Source organism: Sus scrofa, chromosome 9 (genome assembly GCF_054392235.1).
Source record: "Sus scrofa isolate SSC_HxYL_T2T_F1_AM1 chromosome 9, Sscrofa_HxYL_maternal_Yorkshire_Landrace_v2.0, whole genome shotgun sequence".
Classification (NCBI taxonomy): Eukaryota; Metazoa; Chordata; class Mammalia; order Artiodactyla; family Suidae; genus Sus; species Sus scrofa.
The window spans coordinates 86660162-86673552 of NC_139391.1; the positions used below are offsets into that span (position 1 = coordinate 86660162).

Here is a 13391-nt window from a genome sequence, read left to right on the forward strand (position 1 = left end):
CCATATTTTTACAAAATGCAAATTAATATTTAAAAATAGATTATTGATGTGTAATTTACCTAACATAGAATTCATACATAGAATTCACGTGTTTTTAGAGTATAACTCAATGAATACTAGCATATGTTCAGACATTACAACAACCTAATTTTAGAACATTTCTATCATTCTAAAGATAAACCTCATGCCAACTTATAGTCTTTCTCCATCTCCAATCTCAAGCAAAATTTAATCTCCTTTCTGCCTCTATATAAATGCCTTTCTTTGCTATTCCATATAAATGGAATCACACGTATTCTTTTGTAAATGGCTTTTTTCAATCTTTAAGAATATCCATATCATAGTCAGTACCTTATTCCATTTTATTGGCAAATAATGTCCCATTGTATGAATATATTGTATTTTGTTTATCCATTCATCTGCTGATGGACATTTTGAGTTGTTCACTTTTTGATCATTGTGAATAATGATGCCATTAACATTTAAGTGTACACGTCTGTTCATTATTGTGGATGGAGTTCTAGGAATTAAGTTGCTGGGTCATATGATAAGCCTATGTTTTGTTTTTAAAGAAATTCTGTATTGTTTTCCAAACAAACTTGCTTTAAAAAGGAAAGTAAATTTGTATATTATATGTGTGTTCTTGGCTTGTATTTCTCCAAAATAAAAATCCCTCAGAAATTTTTGGACCAAAAAAATTAGATCTTTTTTTTCTATGATTCAGTTTTGAAACTTTATTGGCAAAATAGTTATAATAATTTCAGCCATGGTTTAAAAAAACAGATTGCCTCAAAATGTCAATGCATTCCATTTATTATTAGGTGAAATAAAGTAAAACCTCAAAGATTTGTTTGTATCCAACTGGGATGAGAAACTTTGAAGTCAATCTTTAAAATTTTCTCAAACTTTTATGACTATTATAGATGAAATTTATTGTCAATATTTTTTAAATTTTCAGCAGTGTTTCCTCATGAGTGATCCATCTATTTCAATGCTTTTAGACTTCAAATAATTCTTAGAAATTAAAAGAAAAACAAATCTTTTAGTGTACATAAAAATTCCTGGATTATCTTTTTTAAATATCAGGAATTTAAATTTTGTGTAATATATGAGTTGTCATAATAAGAAATAAAAGAACATACATTATTGGCTTAGACCAACTTTTTAAAAAATTTATTGGTATACAGTTTACTTACAATATTATGTTAGTTTCAGGTATACTGCAAAGTGAACCAGTTACAGATATAAATACATCTATTCTTTTTTCCATATAGTTATTACAAACTATTGAGTAGATTTCCCTGTGGTATAAGTAGGTTCATGTTAATTATCTGTTTTATAGAGTAGTGTGTATATATTACTTCCATCCTTCCAGTTTCTCCCTCCCCCTTACAGTTTCCCCTATGGCAACCATAAGTTTGATTTTGAAAGCTGTGTGTTTGTTTCTGTTTTACAAAAAAATTCTTTTATATCATTTTATGAGATTAAACATATAAGTATGTCATATGATATTTGTCTTTGTCTGACTTACTTAGTATGACAATATCTAGACTCCATCTCTTTTGCTGCAAATGATGTTATTTCCTTCTTTTTTATGGCTGAGTAATATTCCATTTTATATATGTACCACTCGTTCTTTATACATTCCTCTATCAGTGGACATTTAGGTTGCTTCATGTCTTGCTATTATACATAGTGCAGCAATGAACATTGGGTGCATGTATCTTTTCAAGTTTTGATTTTCTCTAGAAAGATGCCCAGGGATGGGATTGCTGGATCATATGGTAGTTCTATTTTTAGTTTTAAGGAACCTCCATACTGTTTTTCATAGTGATTGCACCAATTTACATTCCCACTAACAGTGTAGGAGGATTCCTTTTTCTCCACACCTTCTCAACATTTATTGTTTGTAGACTTTTTGATGATAATCATTCTGACTGCTGTGAGGTGATACCTGATTGTAGTTTTGATTTGCATTTCTCTAATAATTAGTGATGTTGAGAATCTTTTCATTTGCTTTTTGACCATCTGTATTCTTTGGAGAAATGTCTGTTTAGAGCTTCTCCCCATCTTTTGATTGGGTTGTATGTTTTTCTGATATTAAAGATGCATGAGATGTTTGTGTATTTCGGAGATTAATTCCTTGTTGGTTGCTTCATTTGCAAATATTTTCTCCCACTCTATGATGTCTTTTTTTAATGGTTTCCTTTGCTATGCAAAAGCTTTTAAATTTAATTAGGTCCCATTTATTTTGTTTTTATTTTTATTATTCTAGGAGGTGGATCAAAAAAGATATTGCCGTGATTTTTGTCAAAGAGTGTTCTGCCTATGCTTTTCTCGAGGAGTTTTATAGTATCTGGCCTTATATTTAGGTCCTTAATCCATTTTGAGTTTATTTTTGTGTATGGTGTTAGAGAATGTTTTAATTTCATCCTTTTGCATGTAGCTTTTCCATGTAGTTTTCTCAGAACCCACTATTAAAGAAACTTTCTTCCCTTGTATGTTTTTTCCTCCCTTATCAGAGATTAGTTGACCATATATGCTTGGGTTTATTTCTTGACTTTCTGGCTTGTTCCACAGATCTATATTTCTGTTTTCATCAAATCAAACTGTTTTGATTACTGCAGCTTTGTAGTATACTCTGAAGTCAGGGGGTCTGATTCCTCCTGCTCCATTTTTCTTTCTCAAGATTGCTTTGGCTATTCAGGGTTTTTTGGTTTTCCATGCAAATTTTTAAATTTTTTGTTCTAGTTCTGTGAAAAATCATTGGTAATTTGATAGGGATTGCATTGAATCTGTAGATTTCTTGGGGTAGTATAGTCATTTTGACACTATTGATTCTTCCAACCCAAGATCATGGTATATCTTTCCACCTGTTTGTGTCATCTTTGACTTCTTTTATCAGTATGTTATAGTTTTCAGAGTACAGGTCTTTTTTTTCTCTTTAGGTAGGTTTATTTCTAGGTATTTTATTATTTTGAGGCAATGCTAAATTGGATTGTTTCCTTAATTTCTCATGCTGATCTTTTGTTGTTAATATATAGAAATGCAGAAGATTTCTGTGTATTTTGCATAGTGTAACTTTACCGAATTCACTGACGAGCTCATACAGTTTTCTGGTAGTGTCTTTGGGATTTTCTATATATATTAATATTACTGCAAACAGAGTTTTAGTTCTTATTTCCAAATTTGGATTCATTTTATTTCTTTTTCTTCTCTGTGATGGCTAGGACTTCCAAAACTATGTTGAATAACAGTGGTGAGAATGGACATCCTTGTCTTGTTCCTGATCTTAGTAGAAATGCTTTCAGCTTTTCATCATTGAGCATGATGTTAGCTGTGGTTTTGTCATATATGGCTTTTATTATGTTGAGGTACCTCCCTCCACTTTCTAGGGAGTTTTTATCAAAAATGGGTGTCAAATTTTGTCAGAAGTTTTTCCTGCATCTACTGAGATTATCATATGGATTTTATTCTTCAATTTGTTAATTTGGTGTATCTCACTGATTGATTTGTGGTTATTGAAGAATCCTTGCATCTATGGGATAAATTCCACTTGATCATGGTGCATGATCTTTGTAATATATAGTCAGATTCAGTTTGCTAATATTTTCTTGAGGATTTTTGCATATTCATCAGTGATATTGGCCTGTAATTTTCTTTTTTTGTGGTATCTTTGTCTGGTTTTGGTATCAGGGTGATGATGGCCTCATAGAATGATCGTGGGAGTGTTCCTTCCTCTACAGTTTTTTTTTTTTGGAAGAATTTCAGACGGATAAGTGTTAACTCTTCCCTGCATGTTTGATTAAAAAACCGTCTGGTTCTGGACTTATGTTAGAATACTTTTAGTCACAATTTCAATTTCAGTACTTGTGATTGGTCTATTCATATTTTCTTTTAAGGGCTGCACCTGAAGCATATGGAAGTTCCTGGTCTCAGGGTCAAATTGGAGTTGCAGCTGCTGAGCTATGCCACAGCCACAGCAACTCAGAATCTGAGCCACATTTGTGACCTACAGCACAGCTCACAGCAATGCCAGATCCTTAACCAACTGAGCAAGTCCAGGGGTTGAACCTGTATCCTCATGCATACTAGTCAGATTCATAACCTGCTGAGCCACAACAGGAGCTCCAGTTTATTCATATTTTCTATTTCTTCCTGGATCAGTCTTGGAAGATTGTACCTTTCTAAGAATTTGTGCATTTCTTCTAGGTTGTCAATTTTATTGGCAAATAGTTGCTTGTAGTAGTCTTTTAGGATTCTTTGTATTTCCATGGTGTCAGTTGTAACTTCTCCTTTTTCATTTCTAATTTTATTGATTTGAGCCCTCTTCCTTTTTTTTTCTTGATGAATCTTGCTAAAGGTTTGTCAATTCTATTTATCTCTTCAAAGAGCCATTGATCTTTCATTTTTTCTTCATCTCTATTTCATTTATTTCTGCTTTATGATTTCTTTCCTTCTGCTAACTTTGGGTTTTGTTTGTTCTTCTTTCTCTAGTTGTTTTAAGTGTAAGTTTAGATTGTTTATTTGAGATTTTTCTTGTTTCCTGAAAAAAAGATTTTTTTGTATTATTATTTTTTAATAGTTATTTCCCCAATACATTTTTTTCTACTGTACAGCATGGTGATCCAGTTACACATACATTTACACATCCTATTTTCCATTACACATGATAATGGAACATTATCATGCTCCATCATAAATGACTAGACATAGTTCCCAGTGCTACACAGCAGGATCTCATTGCCAATCCATTCCAAACGCAATAGTTTGTATCTATTAACCCCAAACTCACAACCACCTGACTCCTTCCCCCTCCCCCTTGGCAACCACAAGTCTATTTTCCAAGTCCATGATTTTCTTTTCTGTGGAAAGGTTCATTTGTGCCATATATTACATTTGAGATATAAGTGATATCATATGGTATTTGTCTTTCTCTTTCTAACTTACTTCACTCAGGATGTGAGTCTCTAGTTCCATCCATGTTGCTGGAAATGGCATTACATTGTTCTTTTCATGGCTGAGTAGTATTCCATTGTGTATGTATACCACATCTTCCTAATCCAGTCATCTGTCAGCGGACATTTGGGTTGATTCCATGTCTTGGCTATTGTGAATAGAGCTGCAATGAACATACGGTGTATGTGTCTTTTTTAAGGGTAGTTTTGTCTGGATATATGCCCAAGAGAGGGATTGCTGGGTCATATGGAAGTTCTATGTATAGATTTCTAAGGTATCTCCATAGTGGTTGTACCAGGTTACATTCCCACCACCAGTGCAGGAGGCTTCCCTTTTCTCCACACCCCCTCCAGCCTTTATTATTTGTGGACTTATTAATGATGGCCATTCTGACTGGTGTGAGGTGATATCTCATGGTAGTTTTGATTTGCGTTTCTCTAATAATCAGTGATGTGGAACATTTTTTCATGTGCTTGTTAGCCATCTGTAGATCAACCTTGGAGAAATGTCTATTGAGGTTTTTGCCCATTTTTCCATTGGGTTGTTCGCTTTTTTGCTGTTGAGTTGTATTGAAAAAAGATTTTATTGCTATAAACTTCCCTCTTAGAACTGTTTTTGCTGTGTCCCATAGGTTTTGGCTTATTGTGTTTTCATTCTCATTTGTTTCTAGGTATTTTTTTATTTCTTCTTTAACGTCTTCAGTGATCATTTGTTGTTTAGTAGAATATTGTTTAGTAGCTTAGACAAACCTTTATTCAAAATTGGAACCTAATAGTTTAAAAGCTTTATGACCTTGGGTAAGTTATTTAATTGTTCCTAAAACTAATTTTTTAGTTTATAAAGTGAGGCTTAACATCTCAGTGCCTACCTAAACAGAAAGGCATTGAAGAATATTTATTTTTAAATACGTGATCTTATTTTTTTGTTTTCCCGAATATTTTAAACCTCTTTAGAATTTCTGTATTTTTGTACCTGAATAATAATGATACAAATAGTAAAAAAAATTCTCAATAAAAGTTACCTATTTTAGAGCTGGGGAAGTTATCAAGATCAGTGGTTTTTAAGGTTATTTTAAGACAAACAATTTATTTTTAAAATAGTGTATATCAATGGCTTTGATAAAAGATGGAGTGGAAGTCTTAGGGCCCTACCCACCACCTCTGCAGAAGATAGTTTGGGAAATATGGCTTGAGGGCACAGTATATAGTCAGGTGTCCACAGAGGCAGAGTAGGAGACATAAATATGTGACAATGGTTTGGTTCAAGACAACTGGGAGAGGTGGGGACTAGCACATGGAAATGCATTGACCACATAAAGGGAGCACCTGCTATCACCAGCTGATTGTTGTACTAACAGAAATTGGGCCTATTTTGTAAGAACATCAGTTTGTTCAATAAAAGCCAAGCCTTTTTTTTCTCTTTTTATATTTATGAAATACTACACATTTAAAAATCTACAAAGAGTTAAAAACAAATGAAAAAGAAGCATTGCTTGTCAGAGCAAAGAAACAACTCCAGGGAACAGCAGCCAATCAGCAACCTCTCCTCAGGGTCAAAGTCATCTTTTTATGGATAGGAGGATTGACAATGAGAAATCATAACTTGTGTAAGGCTGGAATATGTTCTTTGACTTCAGCATCCGAATGTTCTTTTCACTAACATACTTTCTTTGATTTGGGAAAAGAACTTGCTGATCAGATAGCAGCTAAGAATACAGACTTTGTGGTTGGGCAGACCTATTCTAGAAACCCCAGCTCTGGACCCCCTTATGTCTCAGCTTTTTCATTTATAACATAAGGGGGTAAATACCTCATAGGGCTGAGGTGAGGGATAAATTGAGACAGTGAATGAAATACCCTTTTACCCATTCCAGGCATACAGCAAACAGTTGATAAATGGGGCTATTATTAAATTTTAAATTGCCATGAAAATTTTGATGTGAGGTAGTGTGAAAATACAGGTCTAAGCATCTTCATTAGATAAGCATGACTGAGTACATGTAGGCATTTTTGTCTTTCTGGGTCTATAGAACAAATATCTCAAAAAATTATAACCCAAATCAGAATTATTTAGTTACCTTAGTTTTCAATTAAAAAAAAAAACCTACAGTGTGAGTGCTTACATAAGTTTCCAAAGAGGGGTAGGATTACAAATATGTAACACTGACAGTTCAAGTGCCAACAGTCACAGAGGAGCCCATCTGCTAGCTGACAGTGAAACATTATATATCTTGGTGTCACCTTTAATGCTGTGACACTTAATCTGAGAAAGGAACTACACCTCAAAATAAGCAAACAGATGAATATAATTAACTACAAAAGGACATTGAAAAAATTGCCATGTTGAGGAAACATGTACCTTCTTGTAAACTATGTCATGTTGAACAACAATTTTAATGAGAGACTTCTAGTAAAGTGAAGCCTTTGAAAAGACTTCTTCCCCTTTACCTACCAAAGAAAATCCTCAGACTTCAGGACCTGGATTTCCTGTCTGTAGTTTCTTAGAGCTACAGGTTGTTTCCATTGAGTAGCAGTGTCAACTTCAGGCAGTAATGAAAAAGTATGCATCTCTAAAGCACTGTAATAAAAGTATTTTGTAGATGATAGAGGACATTACAGAAATTAAAAAAAAGTTTTTGAAAAGCAAATCACCATGTTTAGGTTTAATTTCTTAAGATCAAGTGCAGAAGTTCCCATTCTGTCTCAGCAGGTTAAGAACCTGACTAGTATCCATGAGGATGTAGGTTTAGTGGGTTAAGGATTCATTGTTGCCATATCAGTCACAGATGTGACTTGGATCTGGCATGGCTGTGAAGTAGCTGCACCTCCAATTTGACCTCTAGCCTTGGAACTTCCATATCCTGCAGGTGTAACCCTAAAAAAGAAGCAGAAGAAAAAAAAATATCAAGTGCATAACTCACTATTAGAAGTGGGATACAATTTGAGAAGATTCCTGGGAGTCTTTGGCAGGGAAATACTTTTTTCTGGTCCTGTTTATTTATTTTTTTAGCTTTTTTTTTAATTGGGGTATATTTGATTTACAATGTTGTATTACCTTCGGATTTACAGCAAAGTGAGTCAGTTATACACGTACATATATCCATTTTTTTCCCTTACAGGTTATTACAGAACATCGAGAAGACCTCCCTGTGCTATACAGTAGGTCCTTGTTAGTTATCTATTTTATATATAGTAGTGTGCATGTGTTAATCCCATCCTCCCAGTTTATCCCTCCCCCCATGGTTTCCCTTCTGGTAACCCTAAATTTGATTTCAAAATCTTTGTGTTTCTTTCTGTTCTATAAATAAGTTCTTTAATATATTTTTATAAGATTACACATATAATTAATACCATATGATATTTATGTTTGTCTGGTTTACTTCACTTAATATGATAATCTCTAGGTCCATGTTGCCGCAAATGGCATTGTTTTGTTCTCTTTCATGGCTGAATAGAACTCCATTATAGTTTCTTTATCCATTTCTCTTTCAATGGCCATTTTGGTTGCTTCCATGTCGTTTTGTTTTGTTTTGTTTTGTTTTGTTTTTTGTGTTGTTGTTTTTTTTTTTTGCTATTTCTTTGGGCCGCTTCCGTGGCATGTGGAGGTTCCCAGGCTAGGGGTCGAATCAGAGCTGTAGCCACCGGCCTACGCCAGAGCCACAGCAACGCGGGATCCCAGCCGCATCTGCAACCTACACCACAGCTCACGGCAACGCCGGATCGTTAACCCACTGAGCAAGGGCAGGGACCGAACCCGCAACCTCATGGTTCCTAGTCGGATTCGTTAACCACTGCGCCACAACGGGAACTCCTTTTTTTAAAATATATTATGCTTGATTTACAGTGTTCTGGAAATTTCTGCTGTACAGCAAAGTGACCCAGTTGTACATATACATATACATTCTTTTTCTCACATCTTCTGTCATGTTCAATCAGAAGTGATTAGATATAGTTCCCTGTGCTATACAGCAGGATCTCATTGCTTATGCAGTCCAAATGCAATAGTTGCATGGTCCTGTTTATTTATTTATATTTATTTATTTTTATCTTTTTATGGCTGCACCCATGGCATATGGAAGTTCCCAGGATAGGGGTCAAATTGGAGCTACAGCTGCCAGCCTACGCCACAGTCACAGCAGCATGGGATCCCAGCTACATCTGTGACCTACACTACAACTCATGGCAATACCGGATCCTTAACCCAGTAAGCGAGGCCAGGGATTGAACTCGCGTTCTCATGGATACTAGTTGGGTTTGTTATCACTGAGCCATGACAGGAATTTCCTGCATGGTCCTCTTTAAACCTGATTTTTAAAATAGTAATCAGCTTGCTTTAATAAATCAGCACGGCCTATTCTTTTTTTTTTTTTTTTTTTCTTTTTAGGGCCACACCTGTGGCATATGTAAGTTCCCAGGCTAGGAGTTGATTCAGAACTGTAGATGAAGGATCCGAGCTGCATCTGAAACATATGGCGTAGCTCACAGCAAGGCAAGATACTGAACCTGCATCGTCATGTATACCAGCTTCATTGCTGGTGAGCCACAACAGGAACTCCTAGCATGGCCTATTCTTAATAATAATCTCTGAAAACAATAGAATAAATATCAAACTGGCAGCACATTTGTGTTTTGTAATGATGGAATTTCAGGATAACAGTGAAAAAATGGTAAGAAGCATTATTTTCATCTAAAGCTAGACTGACCATGATAACTTAGCAAAAATTCCATATGTATCATTCATTTCTCTCAAATTGGATTTGCACTTACCAGATACTTAATATATTTGACAAATTAACAACTTGAATCATTTACTCAGTCAACAGTCATTTACTGAGATTACTGGGTTCCTATGATTCTAACCCTTCTCCAACAAAAACACATTACCTGAATTTGAGACAATTTCTTGTCTCTAAAACTGTCATTAGATTCCTTCCAACTTCCTCTCCACTAAGTAAGCAGGAGCTATAATGACACAGCTCTAACATTACAACAATAGTAACAGCAGCAACACAATTTAAACCCCCTAAACTATTTATTAATATCTACCTGTTTGATAGTCACATGTATCATTTTCCCCTCTTCATTTAGAAATACATTTTCTTGACAACAGAGCACATGGAGAATTTCTATGTGTTTTCTTATTACCAATTCATTTATATTTTCTTCTGGAACTAGCACACAAGTGCTCAATTTCAAGTTGAATCAATAAATACATTTTGTTGATTTAGTTCACTGAGATGTCAGGAGACACAAATATAAATTCTAAATTATTAGACTATTCTCCAAGGAAGATATACAGATGGCCAGCAAACACATGAAAAAATGCTCAACATTGCTGATTATAGGAGAAATGCAAATCAAAACAACCATGAGATACCACCTCACAACATTCAGAATAGCCCTCATTAATAAGTCCACAAATAACAAGTGCTGGAGGGGGTGTGGAGAAAAGGGAAGCCTCCTGCACTGTTGGTGGGAATGTAAACTGGTACAGCCACTATGGAGAACATTTTGGAGATACCTTAGAAATCTCTACATAGAACTTCCATATGACCCCTCAGTCCCACTCTTGGGCATATATCTGGACAAAACTACTTAAAAGAGACACACGCACCCGCATGTTCATTGCAGCACTATTCGCAATAGCCAGGACATGGAATCAACCCAAATGTCCATCAACAGATGATTGGATTCGGAAGATGTGGTATATATACACAATGGAATACTATTCAGCCTTAAAAAAGGATGACATAATGCCATTTGCAGCAACATGGATGGAACTAGAGAATCTCATACTGAGTGAAATGAGTCAGAAAGACAAAGACAAATACCATATGATATCACTTATAACTGGAATCTAATATCCAGCACAAATGAACATCTCCACAGAAAAGAAAATCATGGCCTTGGAAAATAGACTTGTGGCTGCCTGATGGGAGGGGGAGGGAGTGGGAGGGATTGGGAGCTTGGGCTTATCAGACACAACTTAGAATAGATTTACAAGGAGATCCTGCTGAATAGCATCGAGAACTTTATCTAGATACTCATGTTGCAGCAGAACAAAGGGTGGGGGGGAAAATGTATACATGTAAGGATAACTTGATCCCCTTGCTGTACAGTGGGAAAAAAATAAATTAAAAAAAAGTTAATGCAGAGTACCATGAAGACCCATATAGAAAAAAAGTCTATCAAACATACTTCTATCTACAAAACCCAACAAGTTCAAAGCCAAAATCATTGTGACTTTGTTCTGTTATCTGGTTAAAATTATTTTGATAAATTTTAGAATCAAAAGCTTCACAAAATATAATTTCAAAAGATAGAAGTTTCAAATGGATCTGCTTTAATGGTCAAACTTTAGGAAATTCTAACACTAGGTAAAATGATATAAAAACAAATACAAGAAAGGAAACTTTATAATATTAAATATACTCTACTTTTATCATATGACATACAACTCATTATCAAAAATATCTAAATTTTTGAAACTTTACATTTTAAAGTGGATATTTACTGTTAGAACACATCTAAAAAGGATCTATCTGCCTTCTGACACAGCAGAAACTCACACACACACAAAAAACCAATATGGAACACATCAAAAATAGCTCTTCAAAATTCAAATTGATATTCTATTACAGTGTCTAAGTGTAAACATGAGAGATTAGAAAATAATTTTTGTTGCTATTGATAGTACAAAATAACATAGAATATTTGAAAACAGATGAGCAAAACAGGTTTACCCCTCAATATCTTTGTGCTAATTCCATTCCACTCACTTTCCAATGTAAAGCATCAGATCTGGGATATTTTAACTACAGCTTAGTCATCATGTGTGACAGAGTGGAGAAAAATAGACCAAGATTATTTTCAATCCTATGTTAGTTCTATGTTACGTGAACAAATTCTAAAGTATTATGGGTATGTAAATTAAGAGGTTATGAAGATTGCAAATGCTTAATAATATTTTGTATTATTATTGGGTTATATGTTCAAAAATCATAAGGAGTATATAATAAAGAAAGGATATTATTACACCTAATACATGAACAAATAAAAATGAACAAAATCTTAAGTTTAATACATAAGAAAAATTTTCCTCGGTGCCTGCAGTATGTATTCCAATGCGTGTGACAATCAAAAATATGTCAACCACTTTAACTAGGTCCTCCTATTTTGGCTTTTAGCTAATTTCTATCTACAGCTTCTCCTTCAGGAGAACCAGGTGTAAGGCAGCTTTATTCCCCATGTCAAGGCTTCCATAATGGTCTTAATTGAGATTTCAATGAAAATGGGTCAATATTCTCTTTATTATTATATAAAAGTTGCTCAATAAAAATCAATTTCCTCTCACTTCTTTTGTATCTCTATTCAGTTAAAGATATTATCTATGGTACTTTTATAGGAGCTTAGAACCTGATAAGCGACAATATTAGTCTTAGAGAAATGACAGCACTATTTATGTGAAAGCTAAAAAGATGCCATCTATAGTAAAAAATGAAGTCTATTTCTTTATTAAATTTTAGTCACTTTTTTGTAAGATATTTTCTTTAATAAATGTACAATTACTGTGTTACATGCATGCATTTTTAAAAGATGTTTATGAAGCCATGGTAAATCTGTGCGCAAAACAAGGGAAGTACCAGCCAATGATACTTGTAGCTTAGAATCTGTGATAATGTTTGCTCAAAGAAGACAGATGACAAGGCTAAGGGTAAAAAGAGGATATGCGCTCTATAGTAAAACTGTAAAAAAAAAAAAAATCTGACATCTCTTATCTTAAATTTTGGTGAAATATTTTCTGTAAAATGTTTTGTCTAATTATAATAAATTCGTATTTTATATATTATATGCATCCATTTTAAAGTGTTCCTTATAAGACATGGTATTTATGTTAGAGAAAAAAGGAAAGCACTCATACTCAGGTGTGTTATTTCAAGATATTATCTAGTAAACTGAATCTAATATTCATTTTTAAATTGCATGGTAGATGATAAGATAGCTTTCCATTTTTACAAATCAAACTAACCTTAATAAAATAGATTATAGTCAACGGGATAATAACAAAAGTATCATATCCTAAACAGTTAAGTCTTGCACTTTTTAAAAGCTGCAGACAGTTGTACTTCATATATATAAGATGTTTATTTTCTTTAAAACATAAGGGTACTTGGAAAATAAAAACAAACTACTTTTACTTTACTATTCCTGTCTACATGGATCTTGAACAATAACTAGGAATCAATAATGAATGCTGTTCTGTTTTAATTGTGCTGTATATTAGCTACGTTTTCTTTGCTTACATTAAAGGAATTGGGGGCGGGAGGGTCTTTCCTCACTTACAGTAGGGAGAGGGACTGGAACAGAAAGTGTCTGATTACCCTTTTTCTAATTATAAGTTCCTTGCCGCTGGGATGTCTGATAGGATCTAGA

At 34.1% G+C, this 13391-nt stretch overlaps 1 long non-coding RNA gene across 1 annotated transcript in view; it reads left to right on the plus strand.

Moving 5' to 3' along the window:
- Window positions 1-13391, plus strand: part of LOC146400020 (uncharacterized) — a 162979-nt gene that overhangs the window by 110685 nt on the left and 38903 nt on the right. Inside the window, exon 2 of the long non-coding RNA XR_014815885.1 lies at window positions 8078-8117. This is a non-coding gene — a long non-coding RNA (uncharacterized LOC146400020). The remainder of the gene's footprint in view (window positions 1-8077; window positions 8118-13391) is intronic.